General features: G+C 40.8%; 1 protein-coding gene and 1 non-coding gene across 6 annotated transcripts in view; both read right to left on the bottom strand.

Annotated features, from left to right (window-relative positions):
* LOC135113333 (uncharacterized) overlaps positions 1-24,435 on the bottom strand; it is a 144,464-nt gene that overhangs the window by 110,336 nt on the left and 9,693 nt on the right. Inside the window, exon 3 of one of the 5 annotated variants that reach the window (XR_010274791.1) lies at positions 5,419-5,635. The exons of the other annotated variants lie outside the window; for them this stretch is intronic. The gene's annotated coding sequence lies outside the window, so the exon portion shown is untranslated. Of the gene's footprint in view, positions 1-5,418; positions 5,636-24,435 lie in introns of those variants that run through there. 5 annotated transcript variants of the gene reach the window in all.
* Trnal-aag (transfer RNA leucine (anticodon AAG)) lies at positions 5,107-5,188 on the bottom strand. Its single transcript has one exon. It is a non-coding gene; the product is annotated as a tRNA-Leu (tRNA).

Raw genomic sequence — 24,435 nt, 5'->3', positions numbered from 1 at the left:
TTCATTCCTTTGTGTTGCCCTTGCCCAGATCCTCTCTTACATAAAGGTAACAATGGGAAGGTGGGAAAATCAAACCAGTCTGTTAGAGGAGAGGAATCGATGAGACCAAACATCTTTCACCCCACTCTCTTTAAAAAGGCTTAACAAATTTTTTGTATCCCAAGTTACCCGTATAGTAGAAGATAGTAAAAGACACAACACTGGGGAGCTGAGAGAGAAGCAAGCTGGTCTGTTGAGAGGAGTAAGTTTTCAGTCCTCTCTCTTTAGGAAGGATGAATAAAATGTTCTATTCCAGTTACCAGAATACAGAGCAACGGCGCTGTACTACATGTTGACGACAGGCCGGGAAATGCTCTGTCCTGTTGGTATTGCTAGGACGTTTTCAATCCCGTACAGAAAAAATTGTGTTCCAAGAATAGTGTGTATAGGGTGGTGGTGGTGGTGGTGGTGGTGGTGGTGGTGGTGGTGGTGGTGGTGATCGTGCGTTATGACATGCGCTGTGTGTCTTGTTTGCCATCCCTGAACTAACACGAGTACGATAGCAATGTTTATCTTTCCTCCTGGTATATTTCAGATGAAGTAGCGAATGTAATACAATAATTAACTAGCAGTCTCACTCTCATATATTCCCCCAATGTTATGTTACTCTTGTTAGCATATCTTGTCTCTCGTGTTTATGATACAGAGGAAGTCCGTAGATGCTGCTCTGTCGCCCGGATTCAGAAACGCTTTGCTCTCTTACCACGACTAATTTCAAAGGGCACAGAGATGATTAGCTGGGTTCCTGTTAATTATGTAGAAATCGTGTTAATCTGTCACAAGAACCAAAAAAAAAAATCCTTAAAAACAGCTAGTCACTCCAACTTTGTGTACGTGTCTGTAGCGTTCATAATAGAGAGACACGTAAATGTTCCTGTGGATATCAGCAAGGAGACGAGAGGTGTTCCCATGCAAGATTCAGACCTGGGAGTGTCAAAGAAGGATGAAGAAGCGAGGGCACGTCAGAGGAACCACTCAAATATTCTCAGTGTTTCCTGGGGATCTGTCATGCGCCTCTTTAAACAGCAAAGTGTGTGGAGTTGACTAAAGTGTTCAGAGTGACGAGTCCTGTGTGTGTGTGTGTGTGTGTGTGTGTGTGTGTGTGTGTGTGTGTGTGTGTGTGTGTGTGTGTGTGTGTGTGTGTGTGTGTGTGTGTGTGTGTGTGTGTGTGTGTGTGTGTGTGTGTGTGTGTGTGTGTGTGTGTGTGTGTGTATGTGAGAAGGAATCTGACCAAAGGCAGTAAACCGGAAGAAAAAGAGGATCCTGTGAGAAGGAGAGAGCCAAAAGGATTATCCAAAATTGGAGGACAAGTATCTTGAAAGCTATGTCTTGGAAGAGTTCAGGTCATGCGTAAGGGGAAATACAGAAGCAGGCATGAAGTTCCAGAATTCACCAGTATTAAGGATAGAAGATTCTGAATACGCTTGCATTAGAGAGATGGAGAGAATAACGGGGATGAGAGAAAGGAGAAAGTCTGTAATTTAAGTGAAAAAAAAATAAAAAATACATCACCAGTAGACAATATCATTAAATAAGCAGTACCTTTCTTTCCTCAAGTGATATAACGGTTCTCTCTGTGTGTGTGTGTGTGTGTGTGTGTGTGTGTGTGTGTGTGTGTGTACAGGAGGGCGGCCATGGCGGTGCAACATTCATCTCTCCTTTGTTCCTCGCGAGCTCGTATTCTTAAAAGCTTTCTTCTTCCACACGGACTGTTTTCAAAGACCACTGAGATGAACACTAGTGAACACTACTACTATTTATACTAGCTATATGGGTCCTTTCTCTCTCTCTCTCTCTCTCTCTCTCTCTCTCTCTCTCTCTCTCTCTCTCTCTCTCTCTCTCTCTCTCTCTCTCTCTCTCTCTCTCTCTCTCTCTCTCTCTCTCTCTCTCTCTCTCTCTCTCTCTCTCTCTCTCTCTCTCTCTCTCTCTCTCTCTCTCTCTCTCTCTCTCTCTCTCTCTCTCTCTCTCTCTCTCTCTCTCTCTCTCTCTCTCTCTCTCTCTCTCTCTCTCTCTCTCTCTCTCTCTCTCTCCAGGTGGTGATGAATCCCTGAACAACCATTTTAATCATAAAAACACACTTAAAATCTCTAATCACTTTCACTACGGTCTGTTAAATATGAGTTATTAGTAGTGGTTACATGGGCCTTCCGTCTCCACTAATAGTACATAATTCTCCCTAAAAGATCACTAGAATCATAAAAAACACCCTTGAAAATTCGAATAACTTTCACTACAGCTTGTCAAATTTGAGAGATTAGTTACTTGTCTTCTTTCTCTACGTAGTAATGGCGCAAAATTCACCAAAACCACAAAACTATAAAAACACCATTGAAAACCGCAATATCTGGCACCACAGCCTGTTAAAATGTAAGAGTGTGAATCTTTTTCTCTACAGATGTTACAAAATCCTCCCAAAATGACTAGAATCATATAAACACCACTGAAAACCCGAATAACTTCCACTGCATCCTGTTGAATGCAAGAGACAACGGCGCAGTGTTTAAGAATACACTCCCTTGTCTTACTGCCAGTCTCAACAAAGCACATTCCCGTCTCGCCTCGCCTTCCCTCGCCCCTCACTTGTCAGGAAGGACTTGTGAACACTCTGCAGGATTAGTGTTATGCACCAGTTTATATTGTGTTGTCATGCGCTACTGCAACATTACTACTTTGCCTCTGTTTCAGAAGAGGTGGGGGAGCTGAGAACGAAGATTTACTATTAGAAGAGAAGGAGAACAAAGACAATGCCAGAAGAGGGAAGGAGAACCAAGACTCCGCATCAGAAGAGATGGAGAAATAAGAATGAACACACGGTATCCGCAAAGAACTAAAAACGAGGACTATATATGAAAAAAAAAATAATAATAACGAAAACAACGTATCAGAAAAGGCAAAGAACGAGGTCAGTAAAGAGGCGGAGAACGAAGACAGGCCATCATCCTCGCCATTCATTATAGCAATGTTCACTTTTCATTGAGCTGCTACGGTCGAGTACGATACTATATAAAAGAACACAAAAGAAGAAAAAATTACTGGCCCTGAAGCTGCTGCTAATTATTACTAGTACTATTACAATACTACTACTACTACTATTTACACTAATGCTATTTTCTACACTACTTTCCGTAACTGTGGCTAGCGGATGCAGTTTGCTGGGGTGTGCAGAGCAGTGGGCAGGATACAAACCGACTTACGCTGTGCCAGACATTTATGAAGTCGATCATACTGAAACAGGTTTATCCACATTCAAGCCACACACTCTAAGCACACGCGCACGCACACACACGTTCACTCGTTCACTCTACAGTCGCCTCACTCACGCAAACACCACACACGCACATACACAAACCGATGCACTAGCTCACTCACCACTTGCCTGACTCACTCACACACACACACACACACACACCAGGCACACGCGGCCACGCACGCCCGATAAAACCCTCCTCGGCAGAAAGCGCGGAGAAAGTGAATAAATAAAGAACCAATCTAATCCTGCGAGGTAATCTTAAAAATTCCCTCCCGGAAGGTTAAGTCTGAGGAGGGAGGAAAAACCCCAAGCAGGAGCAGCGGGAGGAGGAGAGAGAGAGAGAGAGAGAGAGAGAGAGAGAGAGAGAGAGAGAGAGAGAGAGAGAGAGAGAGAGAGAGAGAGAGAGAGAGAGAGAGGGGGGAACGAGACGGGCGCGACGGGAAGCAGAGTGTTGCAAAAATAATGTTTTAAGCTTCGCCCTGATTACATGCAAACAGCGCAACTGCAGACGCCTTAAAATGTGCAACGTATTTTCAGTATTGAACTTCCGGGCAGCAGTAAGTTCAAAGGTCACGAGGAGCGGCGAGGAATGTGCAGGGAATCAAGTTTACGAGGGTGGGAAAAAATCATCACTTCTTCTAAATGTATTTCTGAGCGGTGCCTCCAATACAGGAATGGAGAGCAGGTGATACGGCGGCGCGGGGAGGCTGCGGGTTAGGTATTCATGAACTGACGCCAGGTGGTGGTGGTGGTGGTGGTGGTGGTGGTGGGAAGTGATGAGGACAGGGCAGGACAAGGCAAAGTGTGGTAATGTTATTATTTTATTCGTCTTTTTTATTGATCTGTTTATTTGTTTATACGTGTATTTGTTTATTATTACTATTGTTAGCAGTATTATTATCTTATTTATCATTGTTTGCTTTCCATTTTTAGAGTTATGTTTCTAATTTATTTGTCTTTTTCTGTTCAGTTTAGTTTTTACTTATTTACTACTTATTTATCTATTCAGTTGATTTACTAATTTTTATTGTCAGTTTCTATATAGTCCTATTTTCTTTTTTTATACTTTATCTTCATTTATTTATTTTTGTTTATTCATACTGTTCTAATGATTAATTTTGTTTCTTTTAGCATTCAAACAAGGTGTCCTGAAGGCGCCGCCAAGAAGGAACACGTTACCGCCGCTGCCAGGACAACACGTGCCGCGGGTGACAGGTCTGATCGACACACGCCCACCACGCCGCGGTTCACGTCCCATTCACTTCGCCTCTAACTCAAACTGAACTGCATTATTTTGTATTTATCATATTTATTTACTTTTAATATCCACTTTGTATTCTTTTGTATTTATTCTTGGGGTTTCTATGTTTATTTGCTGCATCTGTTACGTATTTATTTCTATACTTGTTTTCTTTAGAGAATTATATGGAGTTTTATCTTTTACATGTGGCTTTCAACGGACATTTTCAAGCTTTTTTTTTTATCTGGTATATTTAGACATGCACGCAATATATCATTCGTAGAGCATATATAACATTAGAAAAGAGTATGTATGTATGTCTGCCTGCCTGTCTGTCTGATGCCTGTCCGTCTAGGAAAAATGATTAAGGACGGAAAGGAAAGAAGTATAAGAAAGAACATGTTAATGAATCCGCTTATTTTATTTATTTTATTATTATTTTTTTTTTCTGTTTGTCTGAGGAGGAAGAAGTGATGGTGGGCAGATGGTGGCGGACAGGAGGGCGAGATGTACATAAAAATAAGTAAAACCGCGGTGAGAAATATTGTAAAACTGTGCCGCATCAAAGGAAAACTTGTGGCAGCGGTGGGATTCGAACCCACGCCTCCGAAGAGACTGGTGCCTTAAACCAGCGCCTTAGACCGCTCGGCCACGCTACCCTTGGGATTATGTCCGTATTTTTAAATCTTTGAGCTTCTTATCCAGGGTACTTTTAATAGACTCGAGTGAAAGTTTTTGGGCATTGATTTATTTATTTATTTATTTATTTATTATTATTATTATTTTTTTTTGGTGACAATTCAACAGATTCTGTAATATTATAGTAAAAAAAGTAAAGCATTATGTGAACCCCACTAACCTCTGCTCTGCTTTTAATAGACTCAAGTAGTTTTTATTTTTTTTTTATGGTTTTAACAATTCCAATGACAATTCAACAAAGATCGTCCCACTAAAAAAAAAAAAAAAAAAACATCATCTCTGTGACTTTTGGAAAAATTTCGTATGAGGGAACAAAGCTTTTAAGAAGTGAGGAGGTGCTGGAGCGGAGAGGAATGGTGGGAGCGCTGATCTCTGGGTGGCGGAAAAGCAGGGCAGGGTACGAAAGCCTGAAAAAACGACGGAGATGAGTAGAGAGCGAAGAGGAACTGGCAGCCAAGATTGTGAGGTGGAGACTTAAAAGGGAGGGAGGGAGGGTTGGGAGGAAAGACGGTGCAAAGGGAGGAGGATGGGAAGAGAAGGGGCAGAAGGAGGGTGCTGAAGGAGGATGGGGAAGAGGGAAGGTGCAAAAAAAGAAAGGGGTAAAGGGAGGAGGGGAAAGAGATAGGAGGGTGCAGAGACAGGGAGGCCGAGATGGGAGGACAGGAAGCTGAGTGTGTGTGTGTGTGTGTGTGTGTGTGTGTGTGTATGGCTTGTGTGTTTGTTCAGACGGTAAAATCAAGGGTGACTGTTTTATTTAGACTTCTGCAGCACACGTATTCTCTTATACTTTAATGAACCCTCTTTCCCCCCCACTTTCTCTCTCTCTCTCTCTCTCTCTCTCTCTCTCTCTCTCTCTCTCTCTCTCTCTCTCTCTCTCTCTCTCTCTCTCTCTCTCTCTCTCTCTCTCTCTCTCTCTCTCTCTCTCTCTCCTACGCCTCCCCCGCCCACCCACACACACCACCACCACCACCACCATAAACACAACTAAAGCCACAAAAGCCTCGATCACAGCAGAAAAATCGCGCCGTGCCAGGAACCATCGGGGCGCGGTGGGTGTCAGGGTGCAGTGAGGTGGTGTGGTTGGCGGCAGGCGTCCAGATAAGGCCAGTGTTCAGAAATGCTTTACTCTGTCACCAGTATGTTTCAAAGGCCATGGAGATGACTCAAGAGCGTTTCTCCTGTTGCTAATGTAGAAATCTTGTTAATCTGTCAATGGACCCGTAAAAATACCCATAAAAACACGTGTCACTTCAACTCGAACCCTTTGAAAGTAGTCATGGTGCAACGTAAAAGCATTTCTGAATAGAGTCGTGGCACACGGGGCGTCAGCGGGTGTGATGTGTGGCCCTGGTCCGTCCCCCGCGTCCCTGGTCTCACCACAACGCACAACGCCACTACCACTTCTTTAGCCGTTCCCCTAGAGCAGTGATTCTTAGCCTTTTTAACCCTTTCAGAACCAGATATAGTTTCTAAAATTCGGAAAATGAAGAAATGAGTACATAGAGATAAAATACTAATTGATTAGCTGCAAGTAATTTTTGATGCCTTCATTACATCAAAATCATCTTCAAGTTTAAACACTTCTGTAATGTTATCCGGAGTGAAAGCGAGCTAATCTTGTGGTTCTCAAAGGATTAATCTCGTGTATCTCTTGAAGTGTTCCGGTATTGGTCACGTACCCTTTACCCAGAATGCAGCAGAATATAGTTGGAACGTAACATATGTGTCCAGAAATTTAACAGTAGATGATAACAAATGTGTCCGCGAATTTATCGGTGTGTGACGGAAAACAAACACTCTCATATATTCATCAGTATATGAAATTTATTACAAAATGTTCCCATGAATTCAACAGTACTGCACGTAATGTCAACAATAATTGACATTTTAATACATGGGTCAGTGCGGTTCCTATAACAGACGTGTCACGTACTCTCAAAATTCGTCTTGAAATAATGAGCTCAATTACTTCTGTCTCTGTCTTCCTCTTACTCCTCTTCCCAATCTTGGCAGAAAGCCCAGAAATCTCAGAGAAAAATGACTTACGCAGTTTGATTAAGAGCGTGACGATTTTGAATAAGGTTTTTAGTCGTATTGTCAAATTCATAGTGTTTATTAAAAGGGAGCCGTACAATACAAGGTTAATAAGTGTGAATGAGTGGCTGAATGCATGAATCACAACAGAGCGGGGTGGGCAGTCGTATTGTGGGTGCAGCAATGTGCTGGGTTGGGTTAGATGTTAATTATTATCATTCTTTTTTTAATCATACTTTGTTTAGTTAAAAGATAGTCACGAATGCGGAGGAAAAGTAAATTCAAATAAACGTGAGTAAAAATGTTGGTAATGTCAGAAAGTAAATAAATACATAAATAAAACAAATAAATAAAAGATAAATACAGAACAAAATAAATATATAAGTAAATAGATAAATAAATAATAAATATACAAATAAATAAATACACCAATAAATAAATAAACAAATACGTAGGCAAATAAGAATGATAAGTGATCTCTCTCTCTCTCTCTCTCTCTCTCTCTCTCTCTCTCTCTCTCTCTCTCTCTCTCTCTCTCTCTCTCTCTCTCTCTCTCTCTCTCCCCCCTTCCCATCCACCCACCCTCTCTCACACACACACAGTAAGGATATCCACCACACCATCCATCTCGCCTCCAGCCTCTCTCCCTCTTTCCATCCCTCACTCTCTCTCTCTCTCTCCATCGCATCTAATCTGTACCTCTTATCCTTTCATCTCCTCTTCAATTATGTACCCTCTCCTCTCCCTTCATCACTCAGAGCCTTAATGTTGCCAGCATCGCTCACCTCCCCCTCAATCCTCACTAATTAAGTATAGAAGGCAAGAGGGTCAAGGAAGAATAATTGATCACTCACTACCGGGAATTATTTAACATTAACGAGCACATTCACTTCCTTCGCCCGGCGCCGCTGAGGGGTCGAGTCAACACTGGGTTATGGAAGACTGTTCGCCATACCTTGTGCCTGATTTGACGTGCGGGTTACTGAGAGAAGTGCTCTGAGTGATTGGTATGAGAGTGTGGAGGTTGGAAAGAGAGTGTGGATGAGTGAAAAGTGTGGCGTGTTGCTAGTAAAGTGTGAGTAGGTGTAAGTAATGGTTCGAAAATTTGAAAGTAAGAATGGGAGTGAGGATGAGTGAAAAATGTGGTGTGTTGCTAGTAAAGTGTGAGTAGGTGTAAGTAATGGTATGAGAATTTGAAAGTAAGAATGGGAGTGAGGATGAGCAGAAAGTACTATGTGCAACAAATAACGGTATGAGAGTGTGTGTAAATAATAATGGTAAGAAAGTATGAAGATTGCATACAGAGAGCATGACATGGATAAGTGGAAAATTAATACATAAATAATGAAAGCTTTTAACAGAAAAATACGTAGATTAATTTAGAAAGAAATGAAAGAGTAACAATTATATGCTTTGAAACTTGTACAGTGAATAATGAAATGAATATCTAGCATGCATAACATAATTGAAATATGGAAAGATACCACAGATTAACCGTAGCAGTGATAAAAATTATATGAAAGATTAACAGCTGTACAGAGACTAACATGTACGCTTTGAAACATGAAAGAGAAATAATACAAATAAATTTAGGTGAAAAAAAATAAAATAACCCAAGATAACAAGGAAAGAATATACAGTTGACTTCTTTGTAACAAACGGAACGGCTGGCATAGAGAAATCAAACTAATGAGAGCTAAAACTTCACATAAAAAATAAATCAATAAAAAAATAAAAGTTGCATGCCTTGAAACATGAACAAGGGGACACCACATAAAACCATTTAGGTAAGAAACAAACGTAGCTAAAAATAACACGAGAAATTGTGGTCTAAGTAAAATATAAAACTAAAATGTAGTTGTATGCCTTTAAAGATGAGGAGAAAATAACAAAGCTGGATGAGACTGGAAGACAGCAAAAACAGGGGAAAAACAAACAAACAAACAAACAAACAAACAAACAAAAACAAAGATGAGAAAGTAAAAAAAAAAAAAAATAGCAACGAAACCGTATGCTTTGAAAGATGAACAAGGTAAAATGAAAAAAAAAAATAAGATAAACAAGAACAAATCTACAAAATAAAGGTGAACAAACTTAAACTACAAGAAAAGAAGAAAAAAAAGAACATAAAATGAAAAGACAAAAGAAAACAAAGACGAACAAAACAAAAAAAAACTATAAAAACGCGGACAAAAAAAAACAACACACCACAAAACTACAGAAGAAAAAAACACGTAAGATGGAAAGACAAAGCAAAAGAAAGACGAAGAAAATAAAACCGAGACGAAAAAAAAAACAAAAAAAAAAAAAAACAAAGCAACCAGACAACACAAAAAAAAAAAAAAAAAAAAAAAAAGAGAGAGAGAGAGATAATCAAGACAACGGAAGAATAACACAACCTTGTACAATACAGTGGAGATCATTTAAGTAAAAGAAAGACGCGTGATGTTGTATAAGTGGCGAGCGTCATTACTTAACATTATCCCCGGGAAGGCAAGGTGAGTGCGTGCGATAAGGAGAGGATTAGAGGAATAAATACTGGATCGCTGCTGTCATTCCCTCGCGTGACGGTGTAATAAACAGCTCAGGGAGAGAGAGAAGGACGGACGGAGGGAGAGGGACGGCACAACTCAACTGACTCTTTCTCTGTCTGTGTGTGTGTTTGTTTGTGTTTCTTTTGTTTGTTTTGCTTTGGTGTGTTTTTGTTTGTGTGTTTGTTTGCGGTTTTTTTTTTCTGTTTCTGCCTATTCCTATTTATCTATTAATTCACGTATCTACCAATTTATCTTCATTATTATTTATCTCCTTATGAATCAATCAATCAATTTATCTATCTATCTATCTCTATGTTCTGTACATGTCTATATATTTACCTATGCATCCACTTGTATCTTTATTTCAATCTCTCTATCTAACCCTCCTTTTATTTATTTATTCATTCATTTACTTATGTACTTGCCTACCTGTCAACATATCCACCTATCTATCTTTCTTCCCGCCCTCTCCCTCCTCCTCCCTCCTCTCCTTATCTCTCCCCCGCCGTTCCCTCCTTCACACCAATTAAAAGACTTAAAATACATAAATCCCTCGACCACAGCATGTTACCACTACCACCACCACTATCATAACCACCGTCACCACCATCACTGCTCCACTCAGCGCCATAAATCCCAGCCAGGCCTCCCGCCGTACCACTATTGGCCCATGCATCACCCCACTCGCCAAGTTTTCCCGCTTTTGCGCCGATTAAAGATTAAGTGATTAAGGGTGCCGTAATCTTTTGTTGGAAGATACTGGAGTTACTTAGTCTCTCTCTCTCTCTCTCTCTCTCTCTCTCTCTCTCTCTCTCTCTCTCTCTCTCTCTCTCTCTCTCTCTCTCTCTCTCTCTCTCTCTCTCTCTCGTAATCTTCTGTAGGAAGCTGCGTACGTAAGTCAGTTTGTTTAGTCAGTCAGTCAGTCTCTCTCTCTCTCTCTCTCTCTCTCTCTCTCCTCTCTCTCTCTCTCTCTCTCTCTCTCTCTCTCTCTCTCTCTCTCTCTCTCTCTCTCTCACCTGTAGCCACGCAATCTCATCCTCCCAGCACCACCATCACACACTACTCAGCACAAGAGGTTCCCATGCACCACTCCATTAATCTCTGAGCCCAGCAAAGGAGGCCTGATGCACCCTCACATAGACACACAGACACGTTGACTAATACCCTTATTCCGAAACCCTTCTGCGCCGCACCTCCACTACTTTCAAGAGGCTCTAGTTAAAGTTACACGGGTTTTAAGAGTGTTTCTCCTATTCTGGTGACAGATTAACGAGATTTTACTTTATTAACAGGAGAAACATTCTTGAGAACCCGGCTAGTCATCTCTGTGGCCTTTGGAAACAGTCGTGGTGAAAAAGCAGAGCGTTTCCGAATACGGGTCTCTGATACACCTGCACACTAACACATTGACTCACCGGCTCACAGAAGCACCGCGTGAAGCTCCAGTGATCGCCAAACACCAAGTGAGCCATGAGTGGTGCGCGGTGCTTCATGCCATCACGAGTCTGCTGCTGAGTGGAATGATCCAGAGTGTTTTTTTTATTTTATTTATCTACCTATTTATTTGTTTATTTATTGTAGTAGCATTAGAGCACAATTACGCTTCCGTGATACAAAAAAGGCGATGATTTTCTAAGTAATCTCGCTTGTTTTTTCTTTTTAATGGAGTTAGAATTTTTCATGTGCAGGTGCTCGACTATTCCGTGTTTGAAAGGTGCTGATTTACTTTAAAAACTCTACCAAATTTGTGTGAAACTGTGACATAGACACACAGACAGACATGCAGACAGACAGACAGACAGACAGACAGAAAGAGAGACACAGATCTTACACTCTTTTAGTAATAACATAAAAGCTTTGAAATGCTCGGAAACTGCTCTCTCTCGCTCTCTCTCTCTCTCTCTCTCTCTCTCTCTCTCTCTCTCTCTCTCTCTCTCTCTCTCGTAAAGTCATAAACTACTACTTTACTTACAACACAAGGCTCTGTACATTTTCTCTATTATGTTCACTTTGCGAATAGAAAACATCAACGAGTATCTTTAGCCTTCACTCTCACCCTTTCACAAGCAAACTCTTAACTCAACGCCTAATATGTAACATTAACCAGTGCCTTCAGTCTTCACTTTTCACCCCTTCCAATGGCAAACTCTACACCTGCTCTTTAGCATTAACCAGTACCTTCAGTCTTCACTTTTCACCCCTTCCAATGGCAAACTCACGCCTGTTCTATAACATTAACCAGTGCCTTCAGTCTTCACTTTTCACCCCTTCCAATGACAAACTCTACACCTGCTCTTTAACATTAACCAGTACTTTCAGTCTTCACTTTTCACCCCTTCCAATGGCAAACTCTACACCTGTTCTATAACATTAACCAGTACCTTCAGTCTACAAGGTTCTTCAATCATTCCAATGGCAAACGCTGGAATTATATGCCTGATAACGTTTTCCTTACGACACTAAAACAATGAACTACCTTTTTACTCACAACACAAGACCCTGTACGTACTCTCTCCTCTGTTGTGTTCACCTTGCAAATACAAAATATTAACCAGCACCTTCACTCCCCACTCTTTCATTCCTTTCACTATCCAAACTCTGGAACTCTGCGCTCACTCCTTCACCCGCTCCAACGGCAGACTCTGGAATTCGCCCAATACATTTTCCTTGTGACACTAAAACCTCGAGGTACCTTTTTACTCACATCATAAGGCTTATTTTCAAATAGAAACATAAATCAGTACCTATCTTCAGTTTTACTCTTTCATCCCTTCCATTAGCAAACTCTGGAATTCGTCTAATACATTTTCCTTGTGACACTAAAACAACCAATTACTTCTTACTGTACACAAGACTTATTCTCAAACTGAAAACATGAGTTAGTACATTGCATCTTCACTCCTTCACACCCCTCCCCCTCCCCTGGCGAGCTCAGGAACCCTAAACCTGATATGTTTTCCTTATGACAATGAAAACAAACTGCCTTTTAACTCTCTGCATAAGACTTACCCTCAAACAGAAAACATCAACTAGTACCTTGCATCTTCACTCCTTCACGCCTTCCACTGGCAAAGTCAGGAACTCTAAAGCAGAAACGTTTTCCTCCTCGGTATGACTTCAGCTCCTTTAAGAGAGGAGCGTCGAGGCGCACCTGGGAACTAAATTGGCCAACCCGTTAGGAATTTTTCTATTCACTTTCCTGGGAGCGGCAATCAGGCGGGTCGTCTCGTCCTTCCCTTCCCTTAGTGAGCCTCGTTCTTCTTCCCGTATTCAAAAACGTTTTGCTCTCTCATCACGACTATTTTCAAAGGCCACAGAGATGATCACTCGGGTTCTCAAAACTGTTTCTGATGTTAATAATATAGAAATATTGCTAATTTGTCACTAAAACCTGAAAAACATCCTTGAAAACCCACGTCGCTTCTAGTAAAGCCTTTTAGAAGTGGTGGAGGAGCGGGCAGGAGTGCTTCAGAATGTGGTTCTTCATATAAGTGGGACGATCGGAGGACTGGACGGCTCCTCTGGGCAGCGCCAACACGCGAGGTATTCACAGGGAAGGAAGTGGTCATTATTTGTTTCTGCATAAATATTGGAAGTCCGTGAAGACAAATTGTGCTCGTTACTCTCCCTGACGAAGTGCGGACGGTGGCTGCGTGGCGGGACCCTTGTGTGTGTGTGTGTGTGTGTGTGTGTGTGTGTGTGTGTGTGTGTGTGTGTGTGTGTCGTCCTCAATGCCTCCAGACTCCATAGGTTACAGTTTGGTCTTTGTTTTGTCAAGTCCGGTGATTCAGGGAGTACTGTATTTGTGTAGCAGCACGTTGGTTTGGATGAAATGGTGTGTGCAATGTTGTCATGTGGCGAGTAAAGGTGATGAAGGTGATGAAGGAAATGAAATGAGAGTTGGGTGAATTTTTTTTTCTTTCTTTCTTTTTCGATATCGTCGTTTCCTTTTTTTCGTTTCTTCTTTTCGTTTCTTCTTTCTACTTACTCCCCATCCTCCTCGTTCTCATCTTCCTCCTTGTCCTCGTACTTCTCGTCCTCGTCCTTCTCCTCTTCCTTCTTTTCTTCCTCTTCCTTCTTCTCTTTCTCTTCCTTCTCTTCCTCGTCCTTCTCCTCCGCTTGCTCTTCCTTCTCTTCCTCTTCTTCTTCTCTTCCTCCTCCATCTGCTCCTCTTCCGCATCCTTCTCTTCCTTTTCCTTCTCCTTCTTCCTCCTCCTCCTCCTCTCTCATTTTCTTTTGTGAGTGTGCAAGCGTAAAGATTGGCAGACTTACAAAAAACAATAAAAAAAAAACTTCAAAGGCGTGCTTAGCTGCCGCTCATTAAAAAGTATGTGAACAGAAAAAAATTCAGATCAGGTTAGCTAATTTGGGGGAAAAAAGATAAAAAAAAAAAGTAACTTCCTTGATTTTCACTTCTCAAATATAGATAAATGAATAAATAAATAGGTAGATCAAGGGTACATGTCAGGGTAGCAACTTGATTCCGAAGGTGTCTTGATACTCCTCTCGTGAAACAGTCAAAGGAAGGTAGAAAAAGCAGAATAGGGAAGTGTTCAAAAGTTTACCAGTGAGAGGGATAAAACGAGTGAAGATACTAGTTAGTTCTCGCACTAGTAAATTGGACGAAAGGGTAAATTAAGTAGTTGAGTAGTCACCGTTATCGTGCAGCACAACACTTAACGATAGCATTACATTACCTCAGCCGTCTAACGCGTAATTATAATCAGTATTCATCAAACAAGACAGGAAAAAGGCGAAAGAAACCAACAAGAAACAGTGACCTCAGGTAAAAATGGGCTAAAGCTGAAGACAAAGAAGATTAAATAGAAAATAAAAGTAAATGAATCAGTTTGCAGTCATGTACGAAGAGCAAAGGCGATATTCAGGTTCTTTATTTCATTTATTTATTTCATTTGTTTCATGTTTCCTCCTAGATCCTTTTTGTCTTCTTATAAGAAAAACTCTTCTTTCTATCTAGTTTCTCTGACGTAAGTAGAAGGAAAATATTTCTATGATTTTCCCTCATAAAAGCAAAGGAACAAAATACCCTTCGTCTTCATATAAGAAAAGTCTTTTCCCGCACATATTTTCCCTCTCGCAATAAAAATACTGTATTCCTTCATAGAAAAATAGAAAACAACACTTACCCACTTTAGTACTATCAGGCATTTATGTTTCATTCGTACACTTAATAACGTCTAACGAATGATACACAATTTTGGTATATTTTTTTTTTGTTTCTTTTTTTTTCCTGCTTTCATTCCCTGCCGAGTGTCGAGTGTCGCGCCTCGCCGGTGGGACGATGCTCTAAGCGGAGGTCTCGTTCAAACAGTGTGGGTCCCTCGCTCCCTCCCTGTGGTCTCCCTCCCGGCGGTCCCCTCCCCTCCTCCCTCCTCCCCCCCTCCTTCCCCTGAGGATCTCCGGCCATTCAAGTTCTTTAAACATTTTTTCCTGACGAGTTTTTCTTCTTCTCCCTCCCCCGTCGCTTTATTTTCATTTTATCTTCTGCATTACCGTCGCTTCTTTCTCATTTCGCAACTGAAGAAAAAGTTTCCTCCTTCTCCCTCTTCCCTTCTCGCTGACGTAAAAACTCTCATAAATTCTCTGCTCACTTCCCTTCCATTTATCCACTTCTGGTCTTTTACCGAATGCCTGTTTTTGTCTTCATATTTTAGTGCAGTTTCCCCCTCTTCGCTTATCACTTCCTGCGTCCGTTTTCTGTTGCTTCTTTTACTGTTTTTTCTCCTTTTGTATCCTTTTAAAACGAGGATGTGTGTAAAGGTTAGGCAATTATTTCGCTTCCCTTCCCCTCCTTTTATCTTTTCTGTACATTAATTCTCTCTCCCTCTCTCTCTCTCTCTCTCTCTCTCTCTCTCTCTCTCTCTCTCTCTCTCTCTCTCTCTCTCTCTCTCTCTCTCTCTCTCCCCGTCATGCAAAGTCCAATATACACCAATTCCTTCACCTTCAAGTTGCTTCTTTATCTTCTCTTTGCCTCTAACCACCATCTCTCCTCTCTCCCTCTTCCTCTCCCTCTCCCTCTCTCTCTAAGGCGCATCTCTAAGAATTTCAGTTTCCATCGTGCAAACACAAGACTTACTTTTAACTCCTTCCTATCAATATTGACGCTTGTGCCTCCCAGCGTTACTCCCCTTTATTCAATTATCTCACTACCTGTTATCCTCCTTCTCCTGCTCTTCCTCCTCATCCTCCTGTTCTTGTTTCTCTTCCCTCACACAATACCCAGCCTCTCTATCTCTCCAACTCTTGTCTGTCTCAGTGAACATTTTTATGCACGCGGTCACCAGCTCCGCGTCAGTTCCTGGTAAGCGGACACGATGTGGAAGGCTTTGCAGGATTGAAATGAATAACAACACAGTGACGTGTCTTATAGTCTTCAGGGTTTTGTTGTGGTTCGACGAGGAAGGAGTGTTTTCGTGTTGTGTTGCAGTGGAGTGGGTGTGGGAGAGGAGGGAGGGAGGGAGGGAGGGAGGGAGGGAGGGAGGGAGGGAGGGAGGAGAAGGAGAAGGAGGAGAAAGAAGAAAAGTTAAAGGACTAAAAAGCAGCAGAACGACAATAAGGAAAATTATAAAGAGAGGATGAACAAGAGGAAGATGAAAAAGCAACGAACAAGGAAAAGAATAGGTAAAAAGAACGTAACTTTCAAAATTTGTTGTAATACGAAAATAACAACACCGAGTTTCTTACAGTTTCTGAGAAAAATCCTTTTAGCATCAAAGAGGAACTTATGCAGAAAAACAATAATGAATTTTCTGAGACTTTTCGTGATGCAAATCAGACAATAATGAATAGAGAGGAATAAGGATGAATAAAAAAAAAGGTTATATTTTCTCTAATCTTAAGTAAAAAAAAATTCTGTCCAAGGGCAAGAAAAACAAAACAAAACAAAAATCACTAAAGATTCCAGATCACAGAGACAAATATAAAGACACACCTAAAATTTCCTCTACAATTGTCTCTGTTAGTTTCCATAATGTATAAGTGCAGCTTGCAACCACTAAAGGTAACCACCTCTACACTGTTTGCTGCTCACAGTAAGTGCTATCAGTCCCAATAGGAGATAAATACAAAAATAAAACTAAAATTACCTCTACAATTGTCTCGATTAGCTCCCATAACGTGACAGTGAAGCTTGCGTCCCCTAGAGACAACCATCTCTACACTGTTTGCTGGCCAGGGGTCAAAAGTTCATCAGGGCAATGTTCCAGAACTAGCGACATGCACCCGCCTCCCTTGTGTACAGGAGGCGAAACAGTCAGTGGGGATCAGCCACTTCTTACCTCCTCTCCACCTACACGTGTCTGTCCATATTCTGAAGCAAGTCTGCCGGCACCTCCATTACATTAAAAAAAGATTAAAGCTGAAGTTACACGGTTTTTTGAGGATGTTTTTTACTGTTCTAGTGACACATCAACAAGATTTCTACATTATAAACAGGAGAAACACTTGAGGATCTGGCTAACTGTCTCCGTGTCCTCTGTAAACAGTCGTAATGAGAGAGCGAAGCTTTTTTTTTTTTTTTTTTACTGTTCGTGACAGATCAACGAGATTTCTACATTATTAACAGGAGAAATCCTTGAGATCCAGGCTAACTGTCTCTGTGGTCTTTGAAAATAGTCGTGATGAGAGAGCAAAGCCTGTTTTTACGGTTATAGTGAAGGATCAACAAGATTTCTACATTATTAGCAGAAGAAACATATAAGAACCGGCTGTCTTTTTTTTTTTTGGTATTGAAAATAATCATGATGAGAGAGCAATGCGTGTTTTTACGGTTCTAGTGACAAATTAACAAGATTTCTACATAATTAACGGGAGAAACACTCAAGAGAATCCAGCTAATCATCTCTGTGGGTTTTTTTTAAACAGTAATGAGAGAGCGAAGTGTTTCTCAATACTGGATTCAACCTGACGGGATATGCTCTCTTTTTCTCTTGGTTTATCACGGGATATAAATAGAGTTCCTTTTCCTCTCCTGTTGACATTTATTTTTTTTAGGATTAGTCTGAATGTAAAAGTCTATTTATGTCTGTGCCTGTCGGATAGTCGGTCAGTGGGTGGATGGCTCTCTCTCTCTCTCTCTCTCTCTCTCTCTCTCTCTCTCTCTCTCTCTCTCTCTCTCTCTCTCTCTCTCTCTAACAGGATTAATCAACCCACTGCCTCACATAGCAGCCGAACACCTTTTGCAGCCTGACTGACTGACTGACTGACGGAGAGACTGACTGGTGACTGACTGACCAAGTGACCGATTGACCGAATGACTGACTGACTGGTGACTGACTGACCAAGTGACTGACTGATCGGGTGACCGACTGGCAGAGTGACTGTCTGGCAGAGTGACTGATTGACCGGTTGACTGACTGACAGAGTGACTGACAGACCGGGTGATTGACTGACCGAGTGACTGGCAGAGTGACTGACTGTCAGAGTGACTCTGACAGAGTGAATGATTGACCGGTTGACTGACTGACAGAGTGACTGACTGACCGGGTGACTGACTGACCGAGTGACTGACTGACCGAGTGACTGACTGACCGGGTGACTACACACTTTTTATTGAGAACACCGCCCAAGCGAGAAATAAAGAAAATGGACAAAAAAAAAAAACTGTTCATAATGGCATTCCCCAAAAAAAGAAACAAGTAGAAGACCCGAGAGAAGAGCAAGTTCAGTTTCTGAGTTGTCTTGATACTTCATTTTTTTTCTTTTACTTTTTTTTTTTTTACTGTTCAAGTTGTAAGCAAATTCAAGCTTCAGATTCGTTTAGTTCCACAAGATATTGGCTGTTATGCCATTGATCGGTAGAATCAATGGTATCTACATTATCTTACTGAGATAAAAAAAAAATAGAAACATTAAAACCAATCATATAACTGATATAAATTGAAACAAAACTAACATTACAACGTAGATAAGAAAAAATCATATGAGTAAAAATAAAAATTATAAGCAGGAGGAATTCTAATTAATTAATAATCTAACCTATCCAAACTTAACCTAACCCAACCTAACCTACGCTACCATCAAGACCACAGCACAAGGCACGTCAGGTCTGCATTTGCATTCCTGTGAGACATGGCCTCATGACACGCCTCCTCCTCCTCCTCCTCCTCCTCCATCACAACTAATGCAAGCGAATCTCCCGCTGACAATTCAATTTATGAGCGACTCAGGCGACAGTGGCAGACTTAGTGAGTCGCGACGCGCGTGGCTCCACGCATAATGAGCCACCGCCGCCCCTCTAACCCTCTGATAACACGCCGAAGGAATCACAGATTGGTGCGGCGGCACTCTTGAAGAGCCCGAGTCTTGAAGTCCTGGCGCCTCACGGAAACTGGTGGTGGTGGTAGTTTGAAGTGTGTTTTATGGCATCAATGGGAAAGGTCCTTCTTTATAAACACTTCATAGTCCCATCTGAATTTCTTTTAACTTGCCAGAGTCTAGTGGAAGCTATTGAAGCTTTTATGGAGGTTTTCATGATTTCAGTGGTACTCGAGTGTTTTCATGATTTTAGTGTAGTCTAAGAAATTTTCCGCAGCAACATAAGAAAAAAAAAACACCACAGAGAACCCGACTAATCATTTCCGTTGCCTCTGAAAATAGTCCTGGCGAGAGAACAAAGCCTTCAAGTATATGAATACGACGCGGAGTGAGACAACAACGGCAACAGGTGTCCCGCGGCGCTCTGCAACATACGATCTATACACAGTGAGGGAGAGTGTACAGGTGTGTTAGGAGTGTGTAGTTGTGTAGGGAGAGAGCGAGAACGAAGGCCCACACTCTAAAAACCTTTATTCTCCAATCACAAATGTTTTCAAAGGCCAAAGAGATGTTTAGTCCGGTTCTCAAGTGTTTTTCTCACTGATGATGCAGAATACTTGTTGAACTGGAAGTAGGATAGTGAAAACATCCCTGACACTCCATAAGCTTCCACTAAGGATAGTTAAAGAGATATGATGATGCAGTGGTTCAGGTTTCATTCAACGGCGCTTCCCTGATGTTTGTCTTCCTTATTATTCTCCTCTTCTCTTCTTCCCTGATGTTTCTCTTTTTTATTGTTCTCTTCTCATCTTCTCTTTTCTTCCAAAATTTGAATGATATTTGCTTCAATTCTTCTATGCCTTTATCTTCAAATAACAATCTCCCCAATATTTGTTTTCCTTCTTCCGGATAAGGTGGCTGGAGTAGTGGTTCCTTCTCGCTTTTTTCTGTGTCCGGGACAATACCACACCATAATATACAATGATTGGGATGTTATATTTCTGCCTCACACATTATATCTTGTATCCTGTGTATGTCTATTTCTGTTTTGTAGCTGTAAGTTACTCGCCCTTGCTTTATATAAGATTTCAGATGCTGGTCTACGAGTATTATCGTATTTACTATTTATTATTATTTTTTTTTTTTTTTTCATTCTTTGTAAAGGAATAGACTTGAGAATGTGAGCTTGAGGGTGCCAGGAGCTAGACTTATTACCAGATGATGATGATGATGATGATGATAATAATGATAATGGTGGAGAGGTGCTTCCTGCTTCAACTGACTGTATATATTACATAACACACATACAAAGAACTTTCAACTAGTAAATAAAAGTAGATACGAAAACAGGAAAAAACGAGCTTCACTCACATTCTATTTACTAAACAGCAAAAAAAAAAAAAACAAAAAATGACACTGGCAAATCGTGCACATAGACAGAGACAAGCAGGAAGCAGTGACAAGCTTGGACACAGAGACAAGGAAGAGAGTGCCAAACGTGCCGATAGAGATAAGCAGAAGAAAGTGATAAACGTGCAGACACAAAAAAAAAGACAAGACAAATAGGAGAATAACAAGAATATAGACAGAGAGAAACAAACAGCAGTGACAGGTGGCAAATGGAGAATTCAAAGCAGAAAAAAAAAATAAGAATAGAGATAAGACTGAAAAAAAATGGAGAATGAATGTAAATAAGAATGAAAATGATGAGAATAAATAAAAATAAGTTGGCTGAGAAAGGAGAATAGTTTGAAATAAGGACAGTAAATAAAAAATAATTAGAATGTAATGAAAATAAGGACTCTGAAAACAAGAAGGTATGAAAATAAGAATCGATATAAAGAATTGGAATATAAGGAAGATAAATAAAAGTAAGAACGAAAATGAGGGAAATGAAAATTTGAATAAAATATAAAATTATAAGAATAACATGTGTATATATGTATGTATGTACGTTGACCAGAAAAAATATATATATGAAAAGAAACAGTTCGAAAAAACGTAAATAAAGAATCGTCACTGGGTTGCTAAAAAAAAATAAATAAAAATAAAAGCAATAGTTATTTTGCAGCAAACAAACACGTTTTCCTCCCTGCCTGTGTTTATATTGTACAAGAAATGCTTCCCTGAATATATAATATATATATATATATATAGAGAGAGAGAGAGAGAGAGAGAGAGAGAGAGAGAGAGAGAGAGAGAGAGAGAGAGAGAGAGAGAGAGAGAGAGAGAGAGAGAGAGAGAGAGAGAGAGAGAGAGAGAGAGAGAGAGAGATTGTTTTCCTCACCTCCTTCTCTCACCAGTCACACACACACACACACACACACACACACACACACACACACACACACACACACACACACAAGGGTCAAGCACAGCCAAGCCAAGCCAAGTCAAGTCAAGTCGCCACAAGACACACACAATCTGTCCTTCCCCCCGCACACTCAGTCTCGCTTCCCTCGCTGGTTTCCTTCACGCATTCTTTCCCTCGCAACTCTCCCGGCGTGCAGGTGCTCGTCCTCTCACACTCCCACTCTCTCCCTCCGCTCTCACTCACATTCTTGCCGTTAACTCATCTTTAAGTGCATTCCTTCTCGATTTTCTCTCTCCCCTCAACACATTTCCCTCAGTGCATTAGTCGCGCTTCTCTGGCCGTTTTATCCCTGCATTTATCCACGTTGCAATGGCCATTATCCTCCCGCTTTCTTTCCGCCTTCATTTACTCAACTCATTATACATTGTAGGGAAAATAATCTCTTTTTTTTTTTCGTGTATCTCTCAGTGCATTAGTCGCATCTCAGTCATTTCATCCCCTCCATTTACGTACATTACAGTTTGCTACATTTCTCTCTCCTTCCCTGATCCCGCTTGGCTGTGTGGTAAAGTGCTGATCTCAAGGTGGGGAAGGTTACGAGTTCGATTCTGGGGAAGTAGTGCTTTCTCGTAACTCCTGCAGTGTTACATATCCAAGGAGCATATTCTGAAGCACATCTGCACCACACCTCCACTAATAGAAGTGTTTTTTTTTTTTTTTTTTTTTTTATGGTTCTAGTGGCAGATTAACAAGAATTCTATATTATTACCAGGAGAAACACTTGAGAATCCGTCTAATCATCTCTGTGGCCCTTGAAAATAGTCGTGGTGAGAGAGCAAAGCGTTTCTAAATACGTGTTCCTATTTTGAGTTGTGGCGGTGTCGTAACTCCACGCCTTTCTTCGCCCTGACACACCGTATGCTATAAAACTCGGTGGAAAATGCGTTCTTTCGTATCGTTCCCTTTATGTCGATCGAATGTTTATTATATCCTTGTCTCCACGCCACAAATATTCTCTGTTGACATGGAGCATAATACACAATACGACAGGAAATACCAGGTTCATATTTTATCTATTTTTTATTTATTTATTCTTCTTTTTCATCATTCCCACTCCATCTAAACAAATTTCAACCATTTTTCTACAGTTACATTTGCTACTCCCCCCGTCGCTCGTTCTATTATTGCATGACACGTACAGCAGCGGTCAAAAGTCTTGTAACCTGTCACCTTCACTTGCACTGTGTTTGATGTCTTCCCTCAGTCTTACGTCCCTCCCCACCCCCTTAGAATTAGCACTTATCAGAGGACTCACGATGAAGGTAAGACGCTTCAATTAGCGGAATAGAATGCGCCACGTGAACAGACTTTCGGCCGCGACTGTACTTAATGGGAAAACGGAAAATAGACATACTTTCATGCATATTTCTTCTTTACAACTTCAACCCTTCTTTCCTCCTTAAACACTACATGATATAGGAAACTGTATCGGAAAACGTATTTATTGGTTTCCTATCAGCTATTACCATCCACATCCCGCCATCCACTTCATAAAACGTAATATTACACTGTTTCAAAGCATATTTCTCACCTTCTTACCAGAATTAGTGCTATAATCATCATTACTGTTACCTATACTTTTATTTGTTAGTAGTAGTAGTAGTAGTAGTAGTAGTAGTAGTAGTAGTAGTAGTAGTAGTAGTAGTAGTAGTAGTAGTAGTGGTGGTGGTGGTGGTGTTAGTAGTGGTGGTAGTAGTAGTGGTGGTAGTAGTAGTAGTAATAGTAGTAGTAGTAGTAGTAGTAGTAGTAGTAGTAGTAGTAGTAGTAGTAGTAGTAGCAACAGCAGCAGCAGCAGTAGTAGTAGTAGTATTTTCAACACATCAACAGAACAAACCTTTACTTAATTAGTATATTCACGCCACAAAAATAAACAATTAAATAAACAAATAGAGATAAACATATATATAAAATAACTTCTGACATAACAGAACACGGAAAACAGCATGCAGGTAAACACATTCACTCGTATCAGTTGTCTCCCTCAACGTTACCAGCCCAGCCTCGCCTCCGCCTAACCCTGCTGCTGTTAGTTAAGTCACGGCTCACATTGTTCACTGCCCTTCCTGCTTCACCATACACAAGGTTGAGGATAACAGGTGCATGCATTTATTGTTAAAAGGTGCGTGCATATGTTGTTATGTATTAATATTGTTCTCCAGGTTGTTAGTCAGTGGTGTTTCAAATGTTATATTCTTGCATTTATTTCATCTGTCTTTACTTTGTTTTATCTACATTTAATCTGTCACTCTTCTTCCGTTCTACGATTTATTCCTGTGTACACTTTATCAGTTTACGTTTTATTCCTGTCCACACTCTATTTTGTCTAAATTTCTGTCTAAACTTTACCTATCTAAATTTTATCCCGTCTAAACTTCTATGTCAAAACTTTTATCTCTAAACTTTTATCTTTGTGCATATTTTAACTGCCTAAATTTTATCTGTTTAGACTTAATCCTGTCTATATTTGATATTCACACACATTTCAACTGGCTACACAATCTCTTCACTTCATCCCTGTTTCTATTCACTCTTGCCTCCACTTAATACGGATTCCATCTCACCCGCGTCTCTCTTCCACCCTTTCCTCCATTTCGCCTCTCCTTCCATTCCATAGATATTGGCCATCCACACCTCTATCTCTCTCTTCCACTCCCAATCTTACTCCCACCTCAGTCTCTCTCTCACTCTGCACTCCACCATGACAAATACATTAACTGGTTCACATCGTCCCCAGCGCAGAGTTCAGTGCACCTCCACACCTTCACTATTCCGTCATTTCTCCTCTTCCTTCCACCTTTAGATCACAGGACGCCAACTTGAGTCCTTCCTCAGAAATGTTTTCCATCAGCCCCACTTCCCTTTCCTCTCTCGGTTCTTTTCTTTTTCGTTTCTTTTTGACACCTTTTTTTTTTATGAACCAGGAAGGCAGGCAAATAGAAGAAGTTTCAGATTAAAAAAAAAGTTAATTTAATCTAGTCAAGGGCACGAA

The sequence above is a fragment of the Scylla paramamosain genome, chromosome 25 (assembly GCF_035594125.1).
Source record: "Scylla paramamosain isolate STU-SP2022 chromosome 25, ASM3559412v1, whole genome shotgun sequence".
NCBI classification, from domain to species: Eukaryota; Metazoa; Arthropoda; class Malacostraca; order Decapoda; family Portunidae; genus Scylla; species Scylla paramamosain.
This window is presented reverse-complemented; position numbering and strand designations above follow the sequence as displayed.